The sequence below is a fragment of the Chanodichthys erythropterus genome, chromosome 20, assembly GCF_024489055.1.
Source record: "Chanodichthys erythropterus isolate Z2021 chromosome 20, ASM2448905v1, whole genome shotgun sequence".
In the NCBI taxonomy this organism is placed as follows: Eukaryota; Metazoa; Chordata; class Actinopteri; order Cypriniformes; family Xenocyprididae; genus Chanodichthys; species Chanodichthys erythropterus.
In genome coordinates, this window is record NC_090240.1 from 18,037,015 (window position 1) to 18,057,121 (window position 20,107).

The window sequence follows — 20,107 nt, forward strand, 5'->3', positions numbered from 1 at the left end:
ACGTCATGGTTTCATTGACCGCTCTAAGCATCACAGATTGCTGCTTCCCTTTGTCACAGCGTTTGTCTGAGGCTGAAGAGCAGAGAGTCACGTAATCGGATCAAGTGATGGGATCAATCACTTCTGTGTCAGAGCTGCTAACAGAAACACACACAAACAAAAGCATTTTAATGGGTACAAGCCTGAAGCTGTCACTGCACTAGATTCCTATGGGAATTTTAGAGATGTGGTACGGCTTGACAGTTCAATGGTGAGTGAAAGTCATCTTTATCACTGACTCTGTGCTATAAGAGGACAGTTTAGGAGATCACTGGATCTCTGCAAAAGGCAAGCCAAGTGGAAAATCCAATAATAGTTCTTTGACTTTTACAGAATGGATTCATGCTCAGTCACACCATGTTTAAATCAATCAAATAGTCTCCAAATGAAAGTGGGAGAAAGAGAAGAAGGCAGAGAAAGAGCAAGAAAGACTGGTTAAGGGCACAGTTCTGAAGTACAATCAGTATTTGTCATTCAAATCTAAAAAAAAATATTATTAAAGCAATTTCACATTTGAATATGCAGCAATGAGCATGAAGATGGAGAGAGGAATGAATAAAATAAATCATTCTCTATCAGTGGTTTTCTAGTAAAAAACAAAACAATTAACTAAATATCCTTAAATATCCTTAAAACAACTAAACAGAAATGTGACCTCACTGGTAAATACAGAAGTTTTTATAGCTTTTCCCTTTTTTCTTTTAAACATAAATCTAACTAAATTCACACAACAAGACTTAAAACAAGAGAAAACAAGAAAAAAACAATCATCTAAATATCTTGTACACGTCACAGTTTCGGTTTCCATGTTCTTTCTGTTTGTTTTCATTTGTTGCGCGTTTTGTAACCATGGACACTAACCCAATCATCACAGCTGTTCGTCATATTAGTTCATCATCTGTGTATTTAAGTTCATCCTTTTCATCAGTTCAGTGTCCGGTATTGTTTGTGTGTTGTGCACTCTGTCTCGCGTGTTGGCACTTATCTAATAAACCTCGTCTATTGTTATATTCATCTTCGCCTTCGTCTGGATCTTCCTTTCGGCGTTACAGAATACCGGACCCAAAATTATGGATTATAATGCTCAATTCATCATTTTGGTTTAGGAGAGCACCAATTTTTCTTGCCATCATCTGGATTGGGGCAACTTTCCACCACCCTATCGACCTCCCAGACACCACAAGACTGAAATGGACAGGGACCGTCATCAGGTCTTAGTGTGAAGAACAATTTAATGACCTTATAAAGGAACTTTGTTAAAGGTTAAAGGTTAAAAGGTTCTTCATGGAACCACTGATGCCAACAAAAGGAACTCTGTTATAGGAACTAGCCACTAGGATAGTTCCCAGAGAACTCATTTCTACCTCGGGCCATGTCCTGGTTGCATTCGCACGGGAATAGAAACTGTGAAGCGGCCGACTGCGGCGTCTTTAAGCGCGGCATTTACAAACACTAAAAACCGGTGGATAGAAGACGCCGTGATCGGAGCTGTGTTTGTTGTGTGTCGTGGGTCGTATTCAGTGAACTGCGAACAGGTGCACGTGCCAGAAGGGAGCGCGAGATTCGGTGAACTGCGACCTGCGATTCAGTGAACTGTGAACAGATGCGCGTGCCAGAAGGGAGCGCGAGATTCGGTGAACTGCGACCTGCGATTCAGTGAACTGTGAACAGATGCGCGTGCCAGAAGGGCGCGCGAGTGCATGGAAATATTAACGCGAAGGGCCTTGCATCACAGACCACCATCAGAAGCTGAAAGCACGCCTGGCCTCGGCGACTTACCTGACTGAATTTGGTGAGTGATGGCAGGGCTCGACAGGACTGCCCGATGGCCCGGGGCCAGTGTGAACGACGCTCGGGACAGTAGACGCACCGGTCACTTGCCCGATCGGGCCAGTGCTGTAGGGTGTGCGTTATATCGTCTATAATATCGTAGGCTACTTGTTGATTTAACGATCCGAAATTATCGAGTATGTCCCTCACTTTACAAAAACAGTCTAATGTTACTAGACACAGCATAGTTATTGTTACCTACGGTTAAAGTGTACGCTTTCACTGCGTGATTTAGTCTATTAAAATGCCCCCAAAATTCAAGATAAGGGGCAAAAATGGCCCTGTATATATTTCATATATAATTTAATAAAGTTAATCAATATTACACAAAGAGCTCCGTTTTTCTCCAAATATTAGCATGATTACAAATGTGATATTGGATTTATTCAGCATACAATTTAATGAACAAGAACTTAATATCAAGTGACTTACATTTTAGACACCAAATCGTCTGTTTCGCTGTATTTCACCAACGAAAATAGTTCCAAAGTCCACCGAATTGTTTTGCGTCTCTGAGCAACACTTCCTGAATGAATCAGCCGCTTGAATGAATCGGTTGAATCTCAATGATTCGCTCATTAACAGTGATTCGCTGCCACCTACTGGCGGGTTAAATTTCACATTTAAATTGTCTTCATTTTTAAAAATTTCAAATAACAGTATTTAACGTTTTATATTTTGAACATTAAAAACATTTTTATGCATCTGCAACTGCTCTTGATTAACTTTAATAAAAGTTATCTATTCTATAGTTATACATTAATTACAATTTCTGTACCTGAAAATCTTCTGTTTAAACCTACATAAAAAACTTGAAAAGCACCATTTCATTTATATGTTTGTTCTGTTGTATTTATTTGTGCTATTACTCGTAATTTGATTATTTGTTACTATTTTACTACTTACTGTTTATTTGTCTAATAATATTTAAAATAAATCTAGTAGCTTTTGGTGTCATAACCTTATGTATTGAGGTTAAATTTATCAAAAACAATGAAAACAATAACTATGCTTATTCTATAGGCCCATTTTCTTGTCTTTTACTTTTATTAATTTTTTTGTTGTGGGGCCCGGAAAATTTCGGCGGGTCAAGTAAAAATTTGAACTACTGGCCCAACTGGGCCAGCAGAAAAAATCCTTAGCGTTGAGCCCTGAATGGTTTCAATAATTTTAATATTTTCTGGTATATAAGTTACCCAGGAGCACTGTTGACATAGACTTAGCTAACGTTAGCTACAGCTTGATGAATTGAGTCATTGAACACAGTAGGAGAGAACACAACGTTAGCCAGCTAGCTAAAGCTCCGGTGGAAATCTATTAGCTAATGCTACCGTTTTTGAGGAGTTAGATTTTGAGGTGAGGGGACTGACAAGGCAGAAGGTAAAGTGGTCCACCGTTCTAATAAGTAGACCTGCCAACCTGTACACAATTTACGTAGCGGATTCGCATTTTGACTTCAAAGTATGCTGGTACGATTTGTAACTCTAAGCTACGCAAAAACCTGATGACGCCTCTGTGCACGCGCAGTCCTCAAATCAAGCAACAGCAAAAGAAGAAGAGTTCGACCAATCATAGCACTAGGTTCTTCCCCCAAATATACTGTAAATGTTAGACCCAGTGACAGGCTGGCATGAAATGGCTTGCATAATACTTAGTAAGGAGGCCATAATCATTTTTGACTCATGGCTGAAGTTAAGTTTCTCCAGCTCTCCCCAGGTTGGCAAAAAAAGCATCTCAAAATGCATCAGATTGATGCTTTAAAATGTGGAATATTTAAATGTTTCTTCCGGGGGAGCATACGCCCGGACACCCCTAGAGGGATAATATCCTTCTCACCTTTTTCACCCCTGACCCGTTTTCATGCCTGTAATGTTACCTCAGAACAAATTTCAAAATTCAGTGACCATAAACTCGTGACCAAAAATGAACTCTTGGGGGGGCTGGTGGTTGGGGTCACAGTATACTCACTACAAAAAACTAGACTACACCACTGATGGAGACGGAATGTGAACACATCATTTACGCGACTGAAAGAGCAAAAAGTGAGGCTAAGAGACAATATCTCCTACGACAACTTTCAATATGACATATCATCGGGATGGAGAAAAGAACACAACCCTGCAGACAACAGATAAATCGAGTGCAGCGTTAGTTCAGTCAGGCCATGTAGGCGTAGTGCTGCAAGCTGTCAAATCGCTCCAACCATTCTCCTCTTAGACACGGGACATGTATACATGGCATTGCTGCTCGGCAAGTATGCTCAAACTGCTCGCAACCCTCCCCATTATAAGCATGAGCATATTACTGTGGACTTTCTGGTTCTTGTCTTTTTTTTCATATCAAAAGGCCTTCAAGTGCTGGTTTAGTTTCCCCAAAAGGAGTTCCTTGAACTAAAATCGCTCCTAGTTCCTGTGGGGCGAACACGGCAAAATCTGGGTACTTCAGCCAATAGTTCTAGGAACTATGAAAAGGTTCCTCTGGGTGCAAAATCTCCTAAAGAACCTTCTTAAGAGTGTTCCTCTTTTAAAAGATCCAGAAACAAATAGTGATCCAGCAGCCTCCTAGCTTAACTGATGAACCCACTGAAGGCTCATTTTACAGCTATAATATACCATGTTTGAAGCTTTCTAAGAAAGCAACACTTAATGATTTTCATGAATCTTTTTGATTTTAACCTGCATGCCTCAGAGCAGCTTAATGGATATGCCATTATCAAGTGAGAGTAAACAGAACATACTGCTGGCTGCTAGTGTGTTAATACAATTTGCTGTACAAATCACATTTTCACTCATTAATCCTTCAGAGGAGGATGAAACTGTGTCGCAGTGGTAGCACACATACATACTTGCTGCGCATAATGGGGCGTTAACTCTGGCAGCCATTTTCAGCCATCAATCAACAGGGTGTCATTCTTTTTCAATGAGAATTGGAGATTTGAAGCAAACAAATATTTAAATGTTTAAACCTTGGATATAGAAACTAGCAAAAGCGTTCTTGTTTTTTTTTTCATGATGTGAGAAATAAATGCCACATTCTTTTCCTTCCTCAATTTCTCTGTATAACACACACATGTAAACAAGCACAAATATAATGTACCTTATAGTGTGTGTGTGTGTGAGAGAGAGGTAAATATCACATACAAATAAATTCTCTTCTTTGTAAGCCTGAATCAATACAGCTATTAGAGTCCAGATGAACCTCTGAGATGCATATAGACATTGTTAGTCATCCTTCACCTGATAAAATCTCCTCTATTGTTGGCATTTCATATACAACATTAAATTGGTCTTTTACTCAGGACTTCAAGTCCTTGTTCATTTCCATCCTTTTAGCATCAACAAAAATATGTGTGGGAAGAGAGACATAAGGCTTGAAAGGAAAGAGAGATATTAGGATGAAAGAGAAAAACAGCCAAGAGTGTTGGGATGACAAAGAAACTCAAAATGAGCTTTTCATTCTTATTTTCTCTTATTTCTTTCCCTCTCTCAGTGATTGCCCTCTTCTTATCAGCACTCGTTTACAATGGTCCTTCTCTTTGGACAATACAAATATCTTCTGTTCTCCCAAAAAAGAGGCTCAGAGCATAATAACCAGAGCATAATTAATATTTAAAAAGCTTTTTAAAATGGCTCTTTCACCAGGGTTAAAGATCTCCTTATAAAATCTCAAAGTCACACAATTGCCACTTAAACACAGGACCCACTCATTTAACCCCCTTTGAATTATTCATAGTTCATAGAGGACGAGGGGAGGGGGCTTATTCAATCACTGAATCAGATTATACACTTGGCCTGTACGTTGTATTAATTTCCATTTGCAGCACTAAACAGGACATACAACATGTTATTATTAATAGTTTATTTTTAAAGGGCCATTCAGTAGTTCTTTAGCTACCATTAGCAGTGCTGTTCTTCATGTACTACTCATATTACAGTGGTGTTAGACTCTGCATTGCCATCTATCAACAATGATCAGCATGTTCGTCTCTGAGTTTTATGTAAATTATACTGATACTAGGGAGTTTTAGAGAGTGGTCTGCATGATAATATATTCCCTTACCTGTCCAACTTGGGCATTACTACTTTTTCTCCAACATCCAATCTTTCTGCCTTATGTATGCTGTACTGATGTTTATGTTTGTCTTTAGACCTTTTCTGCTTCTTGGCCAATGACTTCTAATGTGCCTATATCCAAAGAACAGACAAAATATTGCTAGTTACTTTGTGTATTTATGATCCATTAGTGAAAATTGTTCCAGACAAAGTCAATGCATCAGCCACTGTGTCTCAACACACAATAGTGGTGTTCCATTCCTGAATTAATCATTTTTAAATGAAACCAGTTAAATAAGTGATTCAGTGACTCACTCATAAAATGGCTGAATTTGGAACAGCAAACTAACATACAGTTTATAACATGCCAATGCAGACTGGAGGATTTGTTTTTGTTTTTAAATAAATCATAATAATAATAATAATAATAATAATAATAAAAAAGCTTAAATTCAAGATCTCTAGTGAATAATTGTGTTAGTTTAGTTTTCACAGAAGCTCAAGACTGTATAAGTGTTACGGTCACCGTCATGTTTGTTTTGGTTTGCATTTTGTTTGAAAATTTGAGTGAAAAGTGATAAGAAATATGACATTCGCCATTTGAGAACTTCCACCGGATTTAATGGAATAATTCATCTAAAAATGAACATTCTTTTTCATTTACTCGCCCACAGCTCCTTCCAAACCTGCATAACTTTCATTCCTCTGTGGAAAATACAAAATATATATTTAGAGGAAGGTTTAGAACAGTTCGGGTGACCATTAACTTCCACTTTATGGACAAAAACAGCAACAACAACAACAACAACAATAAAAAACACCAAATCACATATACATAATAATAATCGCTCAACTGCATAAATTATGAAACTTTGCAGCATGAAAAAAACAAAAGGTTTATTTAAATTTTGAAATGATTATAGATCACATAAAAAGTGCGCAAAAGTGGTCCTTTTAAAAGCACTAAAAAGCTGTCACTGATCTTAGTTCATCGCAATGACACCATCTCATGAAGTTCTGTTATAATCAACAAAGCTGCATAAACTGCACAATTAATCTCTTAATTACTTTTTCATAATGAGAGGATTTGCAAGCATGCAGGACTTTTTGTACAGTTCTAATAGCGGTGAGTGGATTCTAACTTCAACAGCTCTGATTGGCTATTGCATTCAAAAAAGCGCTGAGGAGATTTTTTTAGAGTCAGATTCAGATTGAGATTTTTAAAATAAAAGATGGAGTACGATGAAATGGATCAGACTGTCCTACTAATATTGAATGGCAGAAGAAAACGTTATTTACCTCAAAACTCCGCCTGTCATCAGGCAAAATAGACAGTGGAAATGGATTGGTCGCAATTGTATCATACACTCATAACAGTTCTTCGTGCAGTGCCGTTACTTTGAAGGAATCGGATTTATTATACATCAAACGACAGCTCTATTTCGCCAAAGATGCTATTCTTCTGTCTCATATGGAAGCTGTGCCATATAAACGGAGGAGGCAAAAAGTGGAGGCTGAATAGAAGAGACGTGTTAGATCCCTGTGTAAAGAGGTTTGTCTACTGCTTAGTTTTTAAGTGATAAGTGCTCTCATCTTTTTCAGGGTTTCTAGTTGCATCTTTAGTGATTTTTCAACTATTTACCATGTCTTGTCCCAAGTAGGTGTATTTAGAGGTTTTTGCAAAAAAAAGCACAAGTGGATTTAGCTGGTTTTGACGCAAAAGAAAATCAAACTTGTTAAAAACCAATAAATTGTCTAGAGTGACATTTTTGAAAAAAAGTTATTTTATTCACTAGCTAATAACCTTATCATTACCTTTAAAACGAAACTCCTGAACTTGATCGTAAAAGCCTGGTAAAAAATGCTCATTTTAAAGAAAAGAAGTCTGATGGATTTAGAGGGTTTTGCATCTGAACTCTTCATGTGTAGAAAATGGCAATCTTGATTGGCCAAGAGGATGTTCACGTGACGTAACGTAAGTCTTCCTTCATAAATAGATGCAGGAAGACTTTTCAGGAATGAAAGAAGTATGGCAAGATGACACAGTATCTCACTCCCTCTCAGGGAATCAGGTTAAATACATAGCCTGAGATGTTCGCTTTTGAGTAAAACTTGATGCTGCGTCATGACATTGGCGCTATGGGAACATCAATACTGCCATTCTGAAAGAAGAAAAGAAAAGTTGTGAATTGCACAGGCACAAACTCTTGGCCTAACAATGAACAGTGAATAGCACAACAGTGTGGTGTGTTTGGAAAGGTTAACCTGCCACAGCACCACATAAAACAGAATTAGATATATTTCACTCACAGGGTACTTGATCAAGAACGAGGTCCAGATGGCCTACAGCATCTGAATCCAAAATTAAAGGTGCAGTATGATTTTAAAAAGGTAATTCCCCAAGCGTGGAGGTGACCAATGCAATAATAACTCCAATGGCCAAGTTATTAACCCAAAAGGACCTGAGTGCCTGGGGCTGAATCATTAGCTAAACTATAAAATCTTACAAATGTGTACAGAGAGGATCTGCCTGCCACAGTAAAAATGTCTGGTAATAATGCACTTATTGCTTACGCTTTCAAAGAGGCCACTATCCTAGTGAAGTGGTCTGTTATACCTAACGGTAAAGTCACACCACATGCCTCATAGGCTAAAGAATTTGTATCCACAATCCAATGAGATAAATGCCATTTAGGGATGCCCTGCCCCTGCTTCCAAAACAGACTAATAACTGTTCAGATTAAAGAAGATGAAGCCTCTCTTGCTCTGACAGATTTAATGGAAGTGGAGAGAAGGTCTGAAGTATGGTGGTGGACAGCCAAAACAGGCACTTTAGGAATGTAACCCCTGCCATGGGTGCAATTTAACTTTCACAAATCCAGGAGCAAAGTCTAGACAAGAAGAAGCAGCTAATGAAAGTCTTCTTCTCTTTTAAGCAAATTTAGAGCCAGTAAAAGAGCCATCTTAAGGGTCAGAAATTTATATAACGCTGACATCGAAGGCTCAAAGGGAGCCCCGGACAAACCTTACAGCACTATAGAAAGATCCCAGGAAGGAACTTGCTGTCTGCAGATAGGCCTCAGCCATCTGGTGTGGTGTCTGGTGTGGTACCAGATGGCTGAGGCCTATCTGCAGACAGCGAGCTCCTAGTGAAAGAAATCATGAAATGAGGGGATGTCTCCCAACTGAAGCCCTATCGACTTGATCATAACAGGCAGAAATAGCTGCCACATAAACTTTAAGAGTAGCAGGGGATAGGAAGGGCCTTCTTGTTCGGAATCTCCCAAGGAAAGCCTTTCCGGAGACATATTAGGTCCTACTTTCGAGGCGGCCAAAAGTAGGTCCTATTCTGGGTAAGAAGAAATTCCGAACCCAGAACGAGGGACTCTGAATCTGGTGATGGAGCCAGAGGAAGGGGAGAGCCCATCACCAACTCCTCAGGCAGCTCCACCTGTGTCCCCATGATCTCATCCAACATGTGGCGGGCCTGAACCATGAGATGCAGATGCCTGACTCCAATCGCTCACAAAAAGAGCCAGGCGTGAGCGGAGCTTCCTCATGGTGAAATGTTCACAAATGAGGACAATCGACTCCTTCGAGAGCTGATCTAGCATGATCCTCTCCCAAACAAAAGACACAAAGATTGTGTTCATCATCCCTTGTAAGATAACGGGGCATTGGCAGAACACACAGTTTGTAATTCTTAGCGGGTGCCATATTAACAGACAAAGACAAATAGACAAACTGATTCCTGCCTGGCTTTTCTAACTCCTGACAAAGAGACACAACGGGACTTTCCACAACGGGGTCGTTTGCGAAATTACCAATATTCTATTACTACAAAGAAAACTGATCCTAGACCAGCAGTTATGAGTAGGTTTCCCTATAAAGGCAATCAGTAGCAGCAGCAGGCAGTGGCTTGAGTGAGAAAATTCCATGCTAGTCTCAAGTCCATGGCCAGGGGAAGGCTTTGCCCAGCCACACGCTCTGCCTATGACTGACTGTCTACCTGCATTTATTGTTCTTATTCTGCTCTCATTGGTTATTTTATTTATAAATGCATTTTGTTGTTTTCATGAAATGGTTGGCTGCCAATAAATCACTTTTAACTCATTTTAACTGTCAAATTAATTTTATGTAATGTATTGTAAAATTATGTAATTTAAGAGTAGGAATGCAGATCCACCCACTTTAACATTTCTGACCTTGCCTCTGTGAAACAGTGGGACGATATCATTAAAATCACTTTAAGAACTTTTTCCAGCTGATGAACAATAGAAACACTGACACCTGATCAAAATTCGCAATTTCATGCTTACCCAGGTGCTTTGGCATAAGCATGTTATTTTATATGTCACCAGCTGTTTCCAAGCCCTTTTAAGTTCCCAGCTCCCTTCAGCAAATGAAAACCTTTTACCAAAATCAAGCATAGTGTTAGTTCTGGCAGGTCACGTCAGTCAAGCTCGCATCAGCTGACTCTCAGCTGTTCCACGCCTACCACAGCACCCATATATGAGGTTCATCAGCATTATCAGCAGCTTACTCTGGAGCTAATTACTCTCCTCCATTCCCAGCTCCTCCTCTCTTCCAGTCAGGACTTGGCCTTCTATTCCCCTTTGAATCAGACTAATTTTAACATTACATTATTGAACATTAATGATTTCTGCAATAAATTTATGTTGGTTCTATTCTGTTTACCCTAAGGAGGTTATTGCTGCTTTCCCTGCTCTCAATGCTAGGCTGCACAGATGGGCAGGGAGTTCTTGTCCAGAACAGAACCATACCGTCAACCCAAACTGTATGTTAATTGTCAATCATCTTTGTTGACAGTGGTCCTGACAGTAGTTTACTCTCTTACTTCTTTTGGACCCATCTTTCTGGTCTTTTTACCCTCTGGCATACTTTTAGGATGTTGTGTAAAAATTGCTTCAAATTCATGTTCTCAGTTTCCGGAATCCCATGGATCTTGTGCTGTCAGCATGCACAATAATTATTAGGAAGAAAGTTCCCCACAAGCCTTCTGATTTGCTAAATAAACAATCTGTTTATTTGTGTGATTTCTATCAGAGAGTATTTTTTTTTTAGTATTTCTGTATATCATTCCAAATTGCATACAGCTGGCTGAAGGATGCTGCCACAAATACTTCCTACACTAAAATAGATTATCACTTGCTTCTAACAACAGCAGTAGGGCTACACGTTTTGTGATCCATCTGTCTAACGAGTTTTCTAATTCATTCAAATGATTTATGGCCAGAAGTTACCTATGTTTTATCAATTTAATGGCTTGGATTTTATCAGTCGACACAAAAAGCCAGTTGCAGATCTGATATTATCTTGAAGACAGTAATGGTTATGTCACAGCTCAATGGAAAGAGGCTGTTTGTTTCTGATTTATGAACAGGTGCGCTATACCACACTAGAAGGGAAGGGAAGGGAAGCGAAGTGTCCTGAAGCTGCAGTTAGCAAATGAGATTCTTATCCATAGCATCTACTGCATTAAGATGCTGGTGGAAAAATATAATTGCAACACTAATTGTTGGACCTATTCATTAATTAATTAATTAATTAATAAAATAAGACTAACATGACTTATATATATATATAAATCACTTCCATGGCCACAGATATATAAAATCAAGCACTAGGCATGCAGAATGCTTCTACAAACATTAGTGAAAGAATGGGTCGCTCTCAGCTCAGTGATTTCAAGCATGGAACTGTGATAGGTTTCCACCTGTGCAATAAGTCCATTCGTGAAATCCTCACTACTAAATATTCCACAGTCAACGGTTAGTGGTATCATAACAAAGTGGAAGCAATTGGGAACAACAGCAACTCATCCAAGAAATGGTCGGCCATGTAAAATCCCAGAGCGGGGTCAGCGCATGCTGAGGCACACAGTGCGCAGAAGTCTCCAACTTTCTGCAGAGTCAATAGCTGCAGACCTCCAAAGTTCATGTGGCCTTCAGATTAGCTCAAGAACAGCGTAGAGAGTTTCATGGAATGGGTTTCCATGGCCGGGCAGCTGCATCCAAGCCTTACATCACCAAGTGCAATGCAAAGCGTGGGATGCAGTGGTGTAAAGCATGCCGTCACTGGATTCTAGAGCAGTGGAGACGTGTTCTCTGGAGTGACCAATCACGCTTCTCTGTCTGGCAATCCGATGGACGAGTCTGGGTTTGGTGGTCGCCAGGAGAACGGTACTTGCCTGACTGCATTGTGCCAAGTGTAAAGTTTGGTGGAGGGGGATTATGGTGTGGGGTTGTTTTTCAGGGGTTGGGCTTGAACCCTTAGTTCCAGTGAAAGGAACTCTTAATGCTTCAGCGTACCAAGACATTTGGACAATTTCATGCTCCCAACTTTGTGGGAACAGTTTGGGGATGGCCCCTTCCCGTTCCAACACGACTGCGCACCAGTGCACAAAGTAAGGTCCATAAAGACATGGATGAGCGAGTTTGGTGTGGAGGAACTTGATTGCCCTGCACAGAGTCCTGACCTCAACCCGACAGAACACCTTTGGGATGAATTAGAGCGGAGACTGTGAGCCAGACCTTCTCGCCAACATCACTGCCTGACCTCACAAACGTGCTTCTAGAAGAATGGTCAAAAATTCCCATAAACACACTCCTTGTGGAAAGCCTTCCCAGAACAGCTGTCATAGCTGCAAAGGCTGGGCCAAATCCTTATTATACCCTATGGATTAAGAATTGAATGTCATTAAAGGTCATGTGCATGTAAAGGCAGGTGTCCCAAAACTTTTGGCAATATAGTGTGTGTGTGTGTGTGTGTGTGTAATATATATATATATATATATATATATATATATATATATATATATATATATATATATATATATATATATATATATATTACACACACACACACACACACACACACAGAGTAATTTTATTTATTTTATTTTTTGTGTGTGTATTGAGACCCCTACATTCTCTACACTGTTTTCAAGACACAACCTATTTCACAAAGCCAGTTTCACTGGCTACCCAGACAAGGTTCAAAAAGATGAATTGGTTTTTAGATGTGGCCATTGCCATGTTAACTTATGCTACTTGACCAACCTGCTAAGGATCAGGTTTTATTCTGGGTAAGCAATATATTTAACATAATGAATTCATCCTCCCTGTATTTCCTGCTCCAAATTAAAGCAGTTCACACTAAGACGCATTTTTGAGGTGAAATTGCCAGGCTTTTGCTGCTAATCAACTATTATATTCATTTAATATGAATTATTAAATCCTTTATGCATTACACAAACAATTATTTTTTGACAATTAGTATTCAATTTATGGCATAAAAACAAAATTAACTGTGGTTGGTCATTTTATATGTTGCATCATGGAAACGCAGGTAACCTTATCAGAAATGTATTTTATCTTAAAGGCCAAACTATAGTACTCTAAACTGAATTCTCCTTTCACGATATAATCACAGCTGCCTTATTTTTTCCACCGAACAATGACAAAGGCGTGTTGGAGACAGACGTCAACACCAACACCTGCGAACCTGCAGCATTTCTCCTTTTTCTTGTCACCTGCAGAGCAATTGAAGTGTAGACCTACTGTTTCCAGAAGTGATGTGCCCTTTAAATGTCAAAAATGATGAATAAGATGCAGCATGAAATCTAAAGATCTTGGGAAAGAAGAAATGAACAGCTGTAGTAATGCTTAATAGAGGTGAAACATTTCACCAAGTGAATGCATATCACTAATACACAAAGTACTCATAGAGCAAGTGTTCAGCTTAAAGTGCTATATATCCCAGAGTGGTGGACTATTATCTTTTCACATCTAAACCACCACCTCTCTATCGTCTCCTGTATGGTCTTCAGTCTGGTTTTGATTCAAGTAATTTAACAGGTAATGCAGTGGTGCATCTCACATATCAACAGTTCAGTTGTGTGGGCAAATGAAAAAGAAATACACAGTCCACCAAATGTAACCAAAATGAATTATTCATGCCACCCGTAAACAACTCCGGGGGAGGAAATACCAAATGCCATCGTGGAAACATTCAGACAATGGGAGGCAAAGAGCTAAGGCAAACCTCTGCTAATGTCTATTCATTAATTCAGAGGATGGGACAGAGAACAACCAAGAGAGGCAGACAAAAGTGTTTATATTTATAGTCCTTTATGTTGTAGCATTTAACATGTGACCATGAAAACAGATGATAAAGCCAGTGTTGGTCATTCTGATTCAAAAGGGTGACTCAACTCAAGTTCTAATGACTCACTGTAGCCACAGACACTGCCTATTTATTCATTTGGAAAATTACATTTTCTAAATAATTAAATTAATTTGACAATTAAACAAGAAATCATATTTTCATTATTTTCATCTGTACTACATGATCTGGGCTTGATGTCTAAGCTTATTTTGAGGGACTCTTCCAAGTATAAAATGGGTAACACCTTATTTCTATGGTCCACTTTAGACTTTCTTCAAACTACAACTAACTTTGCAACTACATATCAACTACCAATATCTGCTTACACTTTATTTTGATGGTCACCCAACATTCTACTAGTAACTTTGCACTACATGTAAACAGTCTACTAACTACCCTAACACCGAATCCTAACCCAACAGTTTACTAACAGTCTACCAATACTCTGAAAGTTAGCTGATGTAGTTACATATAGTTAGAAGAATGTCTAAAGTGGACCACTGAAATAAAGTGTAACCATTAAATGTATTAACATCCTCTACATTCATAGTGCTATGATTACAACCCGAATTCCAGAAATGTTGGGACGTTTTTTTGAATTTGAATAAAATGAAAACTAAAGACTTTCAAATCACATGAGCCATTTTTTTATTCACAATAGAACATAGATAACACAAATGTATAAACAGAGGAGTTTTACACTTCTATCCACTAAAAGAGCTCGTTTCAAATTTGATGCCTGCTACAGATCTCAAAATAGTTGGGTGGGGAGCAACAAATGGCTGAAAAAGCAAGAAATTTTTAAAAGATTCAGCTGGGAGAACATCTAGTAACTAATTACATTTAGTGATATCAGGTCTGTAACACGATTAGCTATAAAAGGGATATCTTTGAGAGGCAGAGTCTCTCAGAAATAAAGATGGGCAGACCTGTGAAAGAGTGAGTAAAAAGATTGTGGAATACTTTAATAACAGTGTTCCTCAATGTCAAATTGCAAAGGCTTTGCAAATCTCATCATCTACAGTGCATAACATCATCAAAAGATTCAGAGAAACTGGAGAAATCTCTGTGCGTAAGGGACAAGGCCGAAGACCTTTATTGGATGCCCATGGTCTTTGGCCCTCAGACGACACTGCATCACTCATCACTAAATGGGCCCAGGAATACTTCCAGAAACCACTGTTGGGAAACACAATCCGCCGTGCCATCTGCAGATGCCAACTAAACCACTGTCGGGAAACACAATCCGCCGTGCCATCTGCAGATACTAACTAAACCACTGTTGGTAAACACAATCTGCCGTGCCATCTGCAGAAGCCAACTAAACCACTGTTGGGAAACACAATCCGCCGCGCCATCTGCAGATGCCAACTAAACCACTGTCGGTAAACAAAATCCGCCGTGCCATCTGCAGATGCCAACTAAACCTTTGTCAGTAAACACAATCCGCCGTGCCATCTGCAGATGCCAACTAAACCACTGTCGGTAAACACAATCCGCCGTGCCATCTGCAAATACCAACTAAACCACTGTCGGGTAAACACAATCCGCCGTGCCATCTGCAAATACCAACTAAACCACTGTCGGGTAAACACAATCCGCCGTGCCATCTGCAGATGCCAACTACACAACTGTCGGTAAACACAATCCGCCGTGCCATCTGCAGATGCCAACTACACAACTGTCGGTAAACACAATCCGCCGTGCCATCTGCAGATGCCAACTAAACCTTTGTCAGTAAACACAATCCGCCGTGCCATCTGCAGATGCCAACTAAACCACTGTCAGTAAACAAAATCCGCCGTGCCATCTGCAGATGCCAACTAAACCTTTGTCAGTAAACACAATCCGCCGTGCCATCTGCAGATGCCAACTAAACCACTGTCGGTAAACACAATCCGCCATTCCATCTGCAGATACTAACTAAACCACTGTCAGTAAACACAATCTGCTGTGCCATCTGCAGATGCCAACTAAACCACTGTTGGTAAACACAATCCGCCGCACCATCTGCAGATGCCAACTAAAGCTCTATCATGCAAAAAGGAAGCCATATGTGAGCATGGTCCAGAAGCGCCGTCGTGTCCTGTGGGCCAAGCCTCATTTAAAATGGACTGTTTCAGAGTGGAAAAGTGTTCTATGGTGAGACAAGTCCAAATTTGACATACTTGTTGGAAATCACAGACGTTGTGTCCTCCGGGCTAAAGAGGAGGGAGACCTTCCAGCATGTTATCAGCATTCAGTTCAAAAGCCACCATCTAGAGCAACATGTGCTCCCCTCCAGACGATTTCAGGGAAGGCCTTGTGTATTTCAGCAGGACAATGCAAAACCACCTACTGCAGCTATTACAACAGCATGGCTTCGTCATATAAGAGTGGAAACCTATATCGGGCAAGAATGGGACCAAATTTCAACACCAAAACTCAAGAAACTCATAACCTCAATGCCCAGACATTTTCACACTGTTTTGAAAAGAAGAGGAGATGCTACACCATGGTAAACATGCCGCCGTGCCAACTATTTTGAGACCTGTAGCAGGCATCACATTTGAAATGAATTCATTTTGTGGATAAAAGTGTAAAATTTCTCTGTTTACTCATTTGTTAGGTTATCTATGTTCTATTGTGAATAAAATAGTGGCTCATGTGATTTGAAAGTCTTTTAGTTTTCATTTTATTCAAATTTAAAAAAAAAAACATCCCAACACTTCCAGAATTCAGATTGTAGAATATCACATATGAACATTGTAAATTAATAACTACTTGCTATTAATGTGTTTTTTGTACTTTGCTTTGTGAGTGGTTATGAGACTCGGTGGCGAATCAATGGGATTTTTGGCAATGCAAATTCTGTATCTATGTAGAAATTTATCATTCACAAATGGCAGATAATTTGACCCTCCCTGATAACGAATTTCTTGTTAATTTCCTGTTCAAAGACTGCTTAAAAGAGAACAAGATATTTATAGCACAAAAGAAGTGCTTAAATATTTCTTATCATATGGCAATCACTTTTATAGCTGCATGTGGATGAATGACCCACAGAAACAGGCTTGTTTTTATCTGAATGACCCTTGATATGCTGCATCTCTTAAATCAGATATATTTTCAGCAGTAACATTTAGTACAAACCAGGAGGTCAAGGCTCACTGGCCCAGTAGAGAAACAAGAGAAAAACCAAACTCACCAAGTGACAAAGGTAATTTATAAACACAATCCCCACGTGTATTTAATCTTTTAAACAATTGCTATACACTGCACAATGACATTTATGAAATCCACTACAGGCACAGAAAAGCACCACAGCATGTGCAGATACACGTATATATAAGAAATATATTAAACCTCTACAGTCAGAGTTGGAGACATCTGCATTTCACTGAATTCATGTTCTTTCCACTCATTTGTGCATATCTTTGTCAAGACCTCTCAAATTATTTTTATCAAGCATCTTTTCTTGAGTACAACATGCTTCTTCGCTGGTCAGAGAGAGAGAGAAAAAAAAAACACACTTTAAGGATGAGAACAAATTCTCGCACAGTGCTGTTGAGCTACTAATGGTCCTGCACAAAAAAAAAAAAAATGGCAAATATATTTTTGCTGATGCCTTACCAGTGCAGTGCTCAATTTTTTAAATGGTTTTTGAAAGCATGAAATGGACTTTTATATATAGAGAGAAAGCCACCAGGATGTACCTTGCTACAAAATTATAAGGTTAGGAGCAGGTAAACACTATAGAGCATGAGAACAGTCATACACTGCATAACACTCTAATTCACAGATCAGTAATAGGATCCAATATGCCTGAATGCCACATTAGTCTCAGAAAACATTTCAATGGTGCATGCCACTTCAGGAGGAAATTACAGAGCTCCCATTGGGAACCTTCCTTTCAACTCAGTTATAACCAATAAAATGACATGCTGGAGACACAGTGACAAATGTTCAAGCAGTCAATTCTCAAAGCCTGAGTCATGTTTTGAAAAGATTTGAGATTTGAATCTTAATGATGGGACCTACTGTGAGAACACTTTACTTAAAGGATTAGTCCACATTCAAATTAAAATTTCCTGATAATTTACTCTCCTCCATGTCATCCAAGATGTTCATGTCTTTCTTTCTTCAGTCAAAAAGAAATTAAGATTTTTGATGAAAATATTCCAGGATTATTCTCCTTATAGTGGACTTCAATGGAGCCCAAACGGTTGAAGGTCCAAATGTCAGTTTCAGTGCAGCTTCAAAGAGCTTTAAACGATACCAGACAAGGAATAAGAGTCTTATCTAGCGAAACCATCGATCATTTTCTAAAAAAATACAAATGAATATGCTTTATAAACACAAATGATCGCCTTCCAAGTGTTTCCGCCAAAACCGCACTTTAAGGAGAAAATCCTGGAATGTTTATCAAAAACCTTAATTTCTTTTCGACTGAAGAAAGAAAGACATGTACATTTTTGATGTAAATTATCATGAAAAATTCATTCAGAAGTGAACTAATCCTTTAAGCACTTTTTAATTTGAGAAAAAAAAAAACGTTTGTAGACTTCTTGATTTGTGGCTAATTATGTTTCACACCTATATGTTTTCCTATCCATGCCAAGAGGTACGCTGTACTTATGTGAGGTTGAGTAGAGTGTCCTAGTTGATTCATAATAAGATGAGGTTTTTAAAAATCATATGTAAAAGCAGTGAAGGAGCAAAGCCATATTAACTAGAACAGCAGGCAAAGTTTCTGTGTGTAAAAGACCCTTGTTCTATACAGAAAGTGATTGCTGGGTTACTCTAATTTTAATAATGGCCATAAATTATAAAATGGTTATCAGGAGTGGGCCATTGAGAATTATTACAAACTTGATCACTGTGAAATCTAATTAACATGAGAAAGGGGGTTACATTTACATCCAAATGGTAATTAATCTACACGGAACAGAGCCAAACCACAAAGTGTAGCTATAAACTGCCTAAAGCATCTGGATTCAGATTTAGTGAACTGAAAGGGCTAAAGACAGTGTCCTGGGACATGATGGATGAAATGAATGGGACATAAACTAACATGTTAAAATGAATGGTATCTTTGTTTGTTTCTTCTATTATTATCTGTTTTTATTATCTCATCTATTTTTTATTTTTTTTATATATATATTTTTGGTTTGGTTTGGTTTGTTTTTTCTTCATCCGTTTGCTTCTGCATGATTTATGATTGTGGGAAACAAAAGTTATTACCAAAGAGGATAGGGAGAGGAAGGAGGGAGCTAACCCTTTTTATGGAAAGCCATAATGAAATAATAACAAAATTTAGCATATCATCTTTCAGAGAGGCTGTTTTTAAGTCTTAAATGGATAGTCCACCCAAAAATGAAAATTCTGTCAGAAAATGATGGCAGAATGTAAATATTAGCTCTGTCAGAACTGATGGCTACAAGTACAACAAAAAAAGCTAAATCCAGATTAAAAGGACAGTTCGCCCAAAAATGAAAATTCTGTCATCATTTACTCACCCCCAAGTTGTTCCAAACCTGTATAAAGTTCTTTCTTCTGATGAACACAAAATAAGGTATTTTGAAGAATGCTGATGATCAAACAGTTGATCAATAGGGACCATGAACTGTTTGGTGAATTAAACTCAATTATGTCCATCATTTTAAAAGCTGTATTCTTATTGTAGCAATGCCACATAAGGGGTGACATTTATACTGTTGTCCATTTAACACTCATGCATTAATCATTTATTTTAATGATCGCCCCGTTCCCTGTATTGTTGCCTCAATATGTCCGTGTGTCATTTATCCCCTTATGAACGATGTCTCCTGAAAGTTCCGCTGCAACGTCAAGTCAAGTCACCTTTATTTATATAGCGCTTTTTACAATGTAGATTGTGTCAAAGCAGCTTTACAGTGATAACTGGTGCATTATTTTTGCTGCACAGCAGCTCTTAAAGAATAGTGTCAATGCAGGCAGATCAAAGCACTGTTGAATATCAAATGTCATGTCAAATG